The sequence below is a fragment of the Panicum virgatum genome, chromosome 1K (genome assembly GCF_016808335.1).
Source record: "Panicum virgatum strain AP13 chromosome 1K, P.virgatum_v5, whole genome shotgun sequence".
Lineage (NCBI taxonomy): Eukaryota > Viridiplantae > Streptophyta > Magnoliopsida > Poales > Poaceae > Panicum > Panicum virgatum.
Window position 1 is genome coordinate 12,012,978 of NC_053136.1, and position 9,638 is coordinate 12,022,615.

At 53.9% G+C, this 9,638-nt stretch overlaps 1 pseudogene; it reads left to right on the top strand.

Moving 5' to 3' along the window:
* Positions 1–3,919: 3,919 nt before the first annotated feature.
* Positions 3,920–6,959, top strand: LOC120652648 (annotated as a pseudogene).
* Positions 6,960–9,638: the final 2,679 nt, after the last annotated feature.

Consider the following 9,638-nt stretch of genomic DNA (forward strand, 5'->3'; position numbering starts at 1 on the left):
CTCCGCCACTACCCAGCAGCAGTTTGCCACTTAAGCTTGGAGGAGCTGCCATCCTTCCCGCTACAGAGAGTACTTCGAGCTCGTCCGCAGCAAGGCCGGCTTGCGGCGGCGCGGGATGGAGGGGCGCCGGCCCATGGCGGGCGGCGGCGGATCTACCGGGGCATGGAGAGAGAGGTAGGAAGAAGAGAGGGTGTAACGAACATGGCACCATTGATGCCATTTCGAGTGATTTTGGTGATCGAATGACAACACAACACTTGGACTAATATGATTGTTAAGATAATCATTCTCAGGCTTTTAGGTTCAAGTGATGACAAAGAGAAAGAGAAGATAGGCGTAGCAAGGCCCGATGGACTGCCCCTACGGGGGTTCCGCTACCCGGTTAGCGGACGGGGGTCGAGGGGGAGCCGCCCCTCGCGGGTCTCAGGGCAGCGCCCTGAAAGCTCTTCGATTCAGGAGCACCGGAAGAACCGACGCCAGGGCATCGGAGCATCCGATGGTAGTCGGAAGAACCGACGCCTTGATACTTTGGTGCAGAAGGGAATCAAAGCCAAGTCAGCCTATAGGCACCGGTTGAACCGACGGTCTAAAATAGGGCATCGGTGCAATGGCCGTCCTTTGTACCAGAGACGATGACAAGTGCCCAGAAGAAGTTTCTTCAGCACCGGTTCAACCGACGGTGCATCGGTGCATACCACCGGTGTAATGACGTCAGCGTCCAGGAGAAGATTCCTTCAGCACCGGTTGAACCGGTGAGGCATCGGTGCAAAGCATCGGTTCAACCGGTGGTCTCTGCGTCAGCCATCAGGAGTCCAACGGCTACTTCGTGTTATGAGTGACCGGATGAACCGACGCTACCCTGCCAAGAGGCATCGGTTCTTCCGGTGGTACGCAGATTTTCAGCTAACCGTTGGAGCAATGGCTACAAGACTTGGTGGCCTATATATACGCCTCACCCCGGCCATTTGAAGATTGCTGGAGTTGCTGAACATCCCACACACACCCAAGAACATCTCCAAGCCATACAAAAGCATCAAGATCATATCCTTAGCCCTTAGCACACTTTGAGAGTGTTGTGTAAAGGATTAGCTCTTAGTGAGTGAGTTTGCAAGGCTTAGAGCCTTTGTGCTGTGGTTCATTAGTGAACCAAAACAAGAGCTTGGTGCGCCGGCACCTTGGAGCGTGGAGCTCGCCGGCAACGTCATCGACCCTCCGACTTGGTGTGGAGCGGCGACGACACCTTTGTGCGGGGGACGTGGAGACCCCCATCCTTTGTGGAGAAGCTCCTTAGTGGAACCCGGGGCCAAGGTGACCGTGATTGTGTTCACGGAAGAGACTTAGTGGCCGAGTAGCAATACTCTTAGTGAGTGCTACAACAATGTGGATGTAGGTGTGCCTTTGTGGCTAACCGAACCACGGGATAAACACCCGCGTCAAGAGTTTGCTATCTCCTATCCCGCTCTTTAAGCTTCCGCATTTCATTCTAGTAATTTGTATGCCTTTACTTTCATAGAATAGTTTCTTGATAGGAAAGGCTATAGGTTGCTAAACTCTTTTGGGATAGGGGTTTTACACTAGAACAACCTAGTTGCACATCTAGATAGCTTGTTTTAGTTTAAGCTTTGTGCAAACTAGTTGGAGCCATAGGTCTAAGTTTTTATTAGTGCCTAATTCACCCCCTCCCCCTCTTAGGCTAGAGCACCCGATCACTTTCAGAGGGATGTGAGAAGGAAGAACATAAGGGTATTTTAGTCCTTAATTTTAAGAAACACAGCGAAGGAGTAAGTAGTGGTACGTTTCGAAGAGTTGTAAATTGTGCTGGCACGATTCGAAATAGACGAATTGTAATGGTAGATTAATGAATTTGAAAAATTGTAATGGCACGGATCCAATTAATCCTAAAAAAATACCCAAACACCACTAGCAGCTCCACTCCACTCCATTAAAAACTGACTCCACTCCACTTTTTTGTGGAGCTCATTAAAAGGTGCTCCACCAATTCTTGGAGCCGGTGGAGTTGGGTAAAATTACCCACCACTGCCACTCATTACACAAATAAAATGTTTCAATCTTTCTATTCTCGGTCAACACACGCACAGCTCCCTTGACGCCTGCACGCCACCGCCCGAGCTCAGGGTCCCTCCCGCCCTTGGTGGTCGGGGCGGCACCGTCTGAGCTCGGGGCCCCTCCTGCCACCTCCGAGAAGGTCGTCTACTGCAGGCCTTACGCCGAGAAGGTGGAGATGGGGATTGAAACAGAGCTCTCGAGGTAGAAGAACTGCCAGGCAGATGGGGCTCACATGAAAGTGAGGCAACGAATGGATTGGGCTGCTGGACTACTAACTTGCGCACTAGACTGGTGGGCCATTTGTTTGCACATTTTTTTTTGAACTGTTTCGGGGGGGGATTCCCCACCTACTATTCAATTCGAAACTTGTGAGTTTGTTTACAAGTAGAACCTCGGCATACCGAGGGGCACGAATACATGAGAAGGAAAGAGGAAGAACTAGGGGAGTGAGTGACTAACAAGCTACAATCCAATCTCGCCATGCCTGTAACTCGGCCGCCTGTTTCCTATAACGGGTGCTCCAAGCATCAATGTCCATGGTGATGCACCGTAATATGTCGGAGGGGGTGGAATCTTGTCGATCAAAGATCACAGCGTTACGAGCTTTCCAAATATGCCAGAAAAAGAGGAGCATCATGTCGGTACGAATCACCGCCGGGAGTGATGGAGCAGTGGCGTATTCCCAAGGTCTCCGAAGAGTGACTGCATGAATGATGATCTGCAGCCAATTCCAGACAGCCTGGGCTTTTGGGCACGTATAGAAGATGTGTTCGTCCATTTCTAGAGTGCCCGGACATTGTTCACACCAACATTCATCCTGGGGTTTGATGTTCCTGTGGTAAAGATGGGCACGAGTGTTTAGCCGACCATGATGTAACAGCCGAGCGAAGAACTTGATTTTCGTAGGCAACCGAGTGCCCCAAATGCGGACCACAGCAGAAATCAACTCGGAGTCATGGAGAACGTAGTAGGCACCGCGTGTTGTGAAGGCCTGTGGCGTGTCGACAGCCAGCAGACGGCTGTCTGGATCTTCCATCAAACTGAGGTGGGAGAGGCAGCTAGTGATTGCCTCATGCTCAGCATTAGCAGCATGCGTAAGACGGGGCCGCAGTTGTTCACGTAGTCCACTAGCAACCACGGCTTGAACAGTTACCGTGTCATTGGCGTTGTGGGAGTAAAGTGCAGGGAAGCTGTCTGCAAGAGTAGTGTCCAGCAGCCATTTATCATGCCAGAAGGAGGTACGGGCGCCATTGCCCACCTAGACTTTTGTCAGGGCTCGGTATCGTGGCAGCTTGGCAGAGACAAGTTTGGAGAGGTAGGAGTCTGAATCTCCACTGAAAGTGGCTCCATTTTGTGAGAGGAACCATCTCTTCCACGGTACGTGAAGCTTGTGGACAAATTTGAGCAGCAGGCAATGGTTCATATCTTCCATGTTTTTGATCCCGAGCCCACCTGCAGCTCGACTCAGGCAAACCCGTTCCCAAGCAACCAGGCAATTCGCGCCAATGCATTTATCTTCCCCGGTCCAAAAGAAAGCTCGCCGTTTGGCATCAAGCAGCTCCCTGACAGTTTTCGGAAGCAAGGTTGAGGACATGAAGTAGATTGGGAGACTCCCAAGCACAGCATTAACCAAAACAATGCGGCCACCAGTGCTTAAAAGTCGAGCTTTCCATCCAGCTAAGTAGCGATCAAAGGAGTTCAGAAGGGGTTGATAGTCCGAAACCCGCAATTTGTGTGGAGAAGGGGGGAGCCCCAGGTAAGTTTGGGGGAAGGTTGACAGGTCACATCCAAGCGTGGTTGCCATTGCAGTAGCAGTTTGGTCATCCACATTCATAGGCACAAAGGTGGATTTATGGAAGTTGATGCTGAGCCCAGTGGCAAGGGAAAAGGTGTCCAAGATGTGTTTCAGCACGGCCATAGAGTGGACGTCACCCTTGCAGAGAATCAGAGTGTCATCCGCGTACTGCAAGACCGGACACGATAGAGAGCTGTCAATCGGGTGACAGAGCTCACCATTAGCGGATGCCTGTGTAATCAAACATTGCAGAACGTCGGCGACGATGATGAAAAGAAATGGCGAGAGGGGGTCGCCTTGCCTAAGGCCGCGGCGGTAGGTGATCCAACGCCCTGGAACATCGTTGAGCATGGCAGACGTTTTACCAGTTTCAAGAATGTTAGAGACCCAACTTCTCCATCGAGCGTCAAAACCTCGAACCTGCAGTATCGTGTCCAGGCTGGACCACTCCACTGAGTCGAACGCCTTCTTGAAATCAAGTTTAAGCATGGCAGCAGGAACTTTGCGTTTATGGCAACAACTGAGGAGGTCAGTGGCGTAAACAAAATTCTCTGCAATGCTCCTGCCATGGACAAAGCCGGTTTGGTCGGCATCCACTAAACTTGTGATGTGAGGCTCGAGCCGATTCACCATTACTTTCGAGAACAATTTCATTGGGCAGTTTTGCAAGGATATCGGCCGGAAGCCGTCAGCAGAACGCACTCCTTCCATTTCTGGGAGAAGAACAAGGAGAGCACGGTTCAAGCCATCCAAATCCAAGGATCCAGCGTGGAAAGCGTCGAATAATTGGGCCATGTCATGTTTTAGGACAGTCTAGAAATGTCTGTAGAAAGGACCGAAGCCATCTGGACCCGGGCTCGCGTGGGTGTCCATGGCAAACAGCGCATGCGTGATTTCAGACATGGAGAAAGGTTCAGAGATGGTGGTCGAGGAGGAGATAGCAAAGTTGGGGTAGAGCGCCCTCAGATCAAAATGCCAAGCAGCATCCCTTGCCCGGCCAAGGAGATCTAGGTAGAAATTGTGGATTTGTTTGCACATTGAGCCGGAGGTGGAGTGGAGCCATACAATTGTCAAACAAAATGGACTATAAATGGTGGAGTGGAATGAAGTTGGTGGGGTGGAGTGGCTATTTTGGGAGTGGAGTGCTCCCAATCATGCCAGCATTTCTATATGTTAAAGCCGCACGCCTCGGCGGCATCTCATTGGGCCACGACAGTAAAAATGATTTCGACCGTTTGATATACATCTTATGGTGACGGTTCTCTGTGCCAGTTCATCAATAGTAAAAAAAATTTGGGTTAATTGGAGATATATCATTACAACTTTCAGTAGTTGCAAATATGCTATTACAATTCATCATATTAGAAATATACCATCAGGATACCTCTTCCTACTCCTGAGGCCCACCCGCAGGGTACAGCTCCTCGTATTTTTCCCATATGGACGTGTATAGCCCTCCATCCAAATCCATCTGCTCCATGCGTCGCGACCCCAGGGGCGGCGACGGCGGCGGGGGACGCTGTAGACCTTCTTCAACTGGTACTACACGGTGCTGGGCCTCTACATCGTGTTCGCGGCCACCGTTATCGTCTACATCCAGCAGGTCAGGGGCTGGGTCGTCGGCTTCTCCGTGCCCGTCGTGCTCATGGTCACCGCGCTCACGCTCTTCCTCCTCGGCTCGCCCTTCTACCTCAAGGCGGCGGCCGACAGGAGCGCCATCCTCGGCCTCGTGCAGGTGCTCGTCGCCAGCTACAAGAACCGCCACGAGCCCATGCCGCCGGAGACGGCCGACGCCTTGAGCTTCTACAACAAGGCCGGCACCAAGCCCAGGACTCCCACCAACAAGCTAAAGGTACGGTAGACTATTGCACAATTTTGAATTCTTCTTTGTGATGCTAATTGTGAAGCATGGCGTGAATTAATATGGCTGTGTGTGCTCATGGCGCAGGTACTTGAACCGGGCCTGCGTGCTCAGGAACCCCGGCAAGGAGCTGAGCGCCGACGGGGCGGCGTGCGACCCGTGGAGGCTGTGCACGGTGCAGCAGGTGGAGGACACCAAGGGGTTATTTGGTTTCAGGGACTTTTTTAAGTCTCTGGAACTTTTTAGTATTTAAAAGTATTAAATAAAAGTTAATTATAAAACTAACTGCAGAATCCTGGGGCTAAATTGCGAGACGAATCTAATGAGGTATATTAATCTATGATTAGCAGATGGTTACTGTAGCATCAATGTGGTAAATTCTGAATTAATTAGGCTCATTAGATTCGTCTCGTGAAAAAGCACTCAGCTGTCAAAAAATATTTATAAACATATTTTATTTAATACTATAAAATAGTAAGATTCTTTTTAATGTGATAGGGACTTTTGAAAAAAGTTTGATTCGACCCAAGGCCGTCATCCGCGTGCTGCCGATATGGTCGACAGGGATCCTGCCCAGCGTGATCGTCGGGCAGCAGATGTTCCTGACGCTGCAGGCCAAGACGATGCAGCGGAAGGTGGGCGGCCGGGAGATCCCCGCGGCCACCTTCGGCATCTTCAGCATCCTGACGCTCACCGTCTGGGTGGCCGTGTACGACCGCGCGCTGGTGCGGCCCCTGTCCCGGCTCACGGGCCACGTGCGCGGGCTCAGCCTACGCCAGCGGATGGGCGCCGACCTGGTGCTCTTCGCCGTGGCCATGGCCGTGGCCGCACGCGCCGAGAGCGTCCGCCGCGCCGCCGCCATCGCCGAGGGGCTCATCGACGCCGACCTGCGCACGGGCCCCGATACCCATGTCGGCCATGCGCCTGGTGCCGCAGCACTGCCTAACGGGGCTCGCCGAGGCGCTGAACCTCATCGGGCAGATCGAGTTGTACTACTCCGAGTTCCCCAAGACCATGTCCAGCGTCGGGGTGTTGCTGCTGGCGCTCGGCCTCGGCTTCGGCGCCGTGCTGGGCAGCGCCATTGTCGCCATCATCGGCGCCACGACCTGGAGCGGCGGCCACGGCCTGGGTGTCATGACTTCTGCGTCGCGATCCCCCGCCGCCGCCCCTGTGTCGCAACGAGCAGATGAATTTGGATGGAGGAGTATACACGTCCATATGAAAAAAATACGATGAACTGTACCCTATGGATGGGCTTTAGGAGGTGAAAGAGGTATTCTGATGGTATATCTTCAATACGATGAATTGTAATAGTATATTTCCAACTCTTCCCATTTCCATCTGCTCCCCTTCCCCCCACTCTCTGCGACGGCGAACAGAGTAAGGCGGCCGGGCGCGCCTCCTCAGCCCCCCCAATACCCGACATCCCTCCCCCTCTCCTCCTGTGTCCCTAAGGGGGCGGCCGGCCGGCGGCGCAGGGCCGCCCGTCCCATGCTCCTGCATGCGGCTAGAGGTCGGCGTGCGCGGATCCGCTTGCAGAGCATGGGGGCGGCGCGGCTCCGGCTGCTCGAGCCGCCGCTGATCCGAGAGAGGCTAGCCCCATCATTGATCTGATGAAGCTGCGAGGCTCACTGGCGTAGCGAGTAGCTCCGGTGGGCACAGGGAACGGGTGCGTCGCGCAACCACGGTTTCCACCAAGGCCTGCGGCCCGCAACATGGCAGCGGTCCGCGCATCCCCACGCCTCCGCTCCCTTCCCCGGCTGCTCTCCCAGCTAAACGCCGCCGCCGCCGCCGCGGTCCGGCGTAGTTTCTCTCCTGCGTCAGCTCCTCCTCCTCCCCCGCAGCTTCCCGAACCATGACGTCTGATCCCCTCCCCGTACACGACGCTCGTGAGGCGCGCGAGCTGCGAGCGAGAAATCAAGCGCAGCAAATTGATCCCCATCGCCACTCCCATCCCCAACCAGCGCGCCGCCATGGCCTTCCTCGATGAGGTCCTTCTCCCTCCCGCCTGTGTTTATGGTCTAGCGAGGTCATAATTCCTCATGTCCAGCCGCTGTAGAATCTGTGGTCATCTTAATGCGTTGCAATTTCTCTGTAATTACGGCGCATATTCACTTTTCCCTACCTGGTAACTAATGTGTTGCAATTCAGATACTAGAAATGCTACATCGAGGAATTTGTGTGTTCAGCAGTGAACCTATCTTGTGCGAATTTCACCGTGTTCGGCTGGAGGCTGGTGCCTCCAGCGCTACAGTGAATCCCTCTCCTATCTCTCCAGCTCCAGCCTCCAGACATCAGTCAGGTAACATTATTTTTCTCCCACACCATTCCAGCTCCAGCCTCCAGCTTCAGCCTGCCGAACACGGTGTTTGTGTTTAGCTGGGAGAGCAATTTCGTTACAATGATGATGGTGAGCCTTCTAGCACTGCTGGGAAGCCAATTTACTCTGCCATTATTTCCTCCAGCATTGATATGGCCATGGTGGTTGCGATTAAGCAATCATTTTGTCAAACAATCCATTTATATGTTCTCCAATCATGATTTACCCAATTGGCTTTAGTTATCAGTAACCGCTATCATCCACAGTGTCTATGTTCCACGGCATAATTTGATAGGATACACTTTCCATGTGATCATCCTTTACTTTATATTTCTGCTTTAAACATCATGAACAGATATTTTGGAGGCATAAAATTGGGAACTGGTGGGCTGGTGAGAGCTTATGGTGGGATTGCTTCTGAATGCCTTAAAGATGCTCTTACTAGCCTTGTGAAACAAAAGGTGATGAATATTCAATTATTTAGCATATTTTTTATTCTTGTTGCTTGTTACATGTCACGTATAGTTCTTACATCTTCTATATCGAAACCTGGGTTTATTCTCTGGCTTCTCATCGCGCCACGTCACCCGAAAAAAGAACGGCCGTTGGATCGGGCCATCGAACGGCCGTGGCAACGCCCTCCGCCGCCGCCCGAGCCCCGCCATGCGCTGCTGCCACCTCTGCCCCGGCCGCCGCGCTCCACTTCGTCCGCCCGCCCGCCTGCCCCGCAGGGGATGGCCTCCCGACGGCGAGATGGCCCACCGCCGCCTGCTCGTCCTCGCCCTCACGGCCACCGCCGCCGCGGCCGAGCCCGGGGAGAGGGAGAGAGAGAGAGAGAGAGAGAGTGGGGAGGGGCGCAGGGCACAACGACGGCGTGCGCAGCCCTCGCCTGCGCCCGCTGCCACCGCGCGGCCCGCCGACCCGCTCTGCCCGCCCGCCCGCCGTGCAAGGGATGGGGATGGAGGGAGCAGGGGAGCCTTACACTGCCGGCGAGATGGCCCACCGCCGCCTGCTCGTCGTTGCCGTCCTCGCCCTCGCGCCCGCCGCCGCCGCGGCCGAGCCCGTGGAGAGAGAGAGAGAGAGAGAATGGGGATCTGGCTGCCTGTGCAGCCCGGCCTCTGGCTCGGCGCGGCGGGCGCGGCCCCCGGCGAAGCTCAGCGCGAGCACACGGTGTGGGCACATCCCTCGCTCGCTGCCGCCCCGACTGCCGGCTAGCGCCATGGGAGGGGCCTGGTCAGAGCATGGCCGCCGTCGCACATGGGTGCGAAGACTCTGGGTCTCCTTTTCCCACGGGGGAGAGAGAGGAATTCCTTTCTTTCTCGTGGAAGATAAAGAGGGCCCACAGTGAGCACATGGGGCGTTGGGGGCAGCTTGAGCATAGCCGCATGCAGATACAGCTGCAGAGCTGGTGTGCTCACCTCTACCTACAAGGCTAAAAGCAAATGGCTTGAACCCAGCACATCGGTGGCCTCAAATCCACCGTAAATACGTGGTTAAAAGCCACCAAATTATTAGTGGCATGAGGCGCCAAATCAAAGTTGCACAAAATTTTAAAATCTACATGTTTATTATAAACTACAATTTCATATTCGTTC